Genomic DNA, 2,167 nt, shown 5'->3' with positions numbered 1-2,167 from the left:
TCTTCCTCATCATCATCATCATCATCATCATCATCATCATCATCATCCATGCTAGCTGTTGCCTTGCTAACAGTTGTGCAAGTAATGCGCGCAAGTATACGCGACAACAAGTAATATAGGGCTGTTATAAGTCCCAGATATCGTTCCCACAAGGATCGTTGGCGTTTTGAAATGACTAAAATTTGTAATTGCTTAAAACTGAGTTACTATTTAAAAATAAAAGAAATAAAAATTGTCAAGTAAAAAAATATTCTAAAATGGACCTAAAACACTACTGTTCACTTTTCTTTTTCAAATTTTCTGAATTACTTTCCTAAGTTATAAAATACGAATGAAGAATGGAGCAACTTAAATGAGATGTGACGAAAATTTTGAAAACGGAATAGAGATTGAAATATGAAATAACAAAGGAAATTGGAAAATCTGAATTGATAAAGAGGTTTAAAAATGTGGGTTGAGTTTTGGTTCTCCTTCCCCACAGTGCTTGAAAAATAATTTGATTAACAAAAAGCTCATCCTAAGATTCTCAGTTAACAGAACTGTATTGTTAATTTTTAATCTCTTAAAAATTATTTTAGCCCAAAGTTGCCCACTTCCATATCTCTATGCCAAGTGGGATTAGGACTCTTGAGACTCAGGTCCATTATTACATGAGGACTCATTCATTTCTAAATTGAGATCCCTTAGATGATTTCTCATCTAAGTCCATGTGTCTAATGCAGAATCCAGAATTAGTTGTTTCTCAACAACTAAATCCTAACCAAACCTCTGACATTTGGCCAAAATGCAGATAATTTTAAACATAGAAAAAAAAACATTAAACAACTGAGATATAAAAATTAAAACCAGGAAATCAAATAATATTTGACAAGCACTGAGGTTTGGGTATCACCTAAACCCAACCTCTAAAAAGTTAGCCACTATCCATATGGATGAAGCTTACACACAGTAACAGAGAACTACAGAAATCACAAAATAAAAATTCTAAAAACTAAAATTGCAGCACTGGCCTAACAACCGGCAATCTCAGTGCTGTAAAGACATGCATCAAGTTCATCAAATGAACCAGAATCTCATTACAAACCAGAAATTAAAAGAAAATAAAAATTGTTCAGAAAACAAAAAACTAAGAAAAACGATAAATCAGAAATCAGGAGTGGGAAGAAGGGTCCTTTTGACTCACCCTCTTTCCCTTTTTATAGGGTTCCTTTCCTTCTTTGCGCGATTTTCCTCTCCAGCTCAGCAGGTATACACGCACTCCTTGCGCGTTACACACCGGTGGTCCCCAACAGCTCCCTCCTCAGATAATCTAAATGGATTGTTGCTCCTTCACCCCGTACGTAAACTTGCGCCCACAAATCGCTCCAGCCTCCACTCTCAAAAAAGTATCCAGCTCATCCACTCAGCAAGGGGTTGTTGTTTTGACGTTTTCTGTATGAGGAAAGGGTGTCTAGGGTTTGGTTAATCTCTCAATGAACCGTGATTGAGGGTTTATCTTGACAAATAAACCAAATACAGAGAACGGTTTGGCTTTGCAAATCGATTTGTGGTCAGGAACTTTGGTCGGTTGTGTGCTAGGGTTTTCTAGCAGCCCTTTCTTCTCGTTTCTGACTCTGTCTCTTCCTTTCTTTAATTTTCCTTCATCTGGGCTTTTTGATTGACACAGGTCCAACCCATATCTTTTCTTCTTGCTTTTCCTTTCCTGATGAATGTTAACAAAATGGGCCTGTAAAATAACAAGTTTAAGCCCATTAGAATTTAAGCCCATCATAAATTTTTTTGGGGTATTTTAATCTCAAAAGTCATTCATTCCTCACCAATTACACTCTAAACCATATGTTCTAAGTCTCATTAAAGAGACTTATCACACCCCCAAACTTACATTGTTACTTGTCCTCAAGTAACATAAAAAATTAGCACATGGATTTAGTAAATTAACCATTCTTCTTAACCAGGAAACAAATTTCAGCACAATTCAGAAATACTCAAACCAATCAGCGCTTCAAATTTTCACAAAGAACATGGAACAGAGGGATGTATTTAATTCAGCAATCAGTCAATCACAAACTAGGCAGCTTAGTGATCCTTTATTCCATAAAATTACTCAGCAGGTAGTGTGCAAAATTCAAATGCATGAATGTCTCAATGACTGTAGAATAATGACAAA

The sequence above is a fragment of the Gastrolobium bilobum genome, unplaced genomic scaffold (assembly GCF_033153095.1).
Source record: "Gastrolobium bilobum isolate Gb01-03AN ecotype WA unplaced genomic scaffold, APGP_CSIRO_Gbil_v1 utg5611, whole genome shotgun sequence".
NCBI lineage: Eukaryota > Viridiplantae > Streptophyta > Magnoliopsida > Fabales > Fabaceae > Gastrolobium > Gastrolobium bilobum.
The sequence above is the reverse complement of the archived record's forward strand: the minus strand, read 5'-3'. Positions refer to the sequence as shown.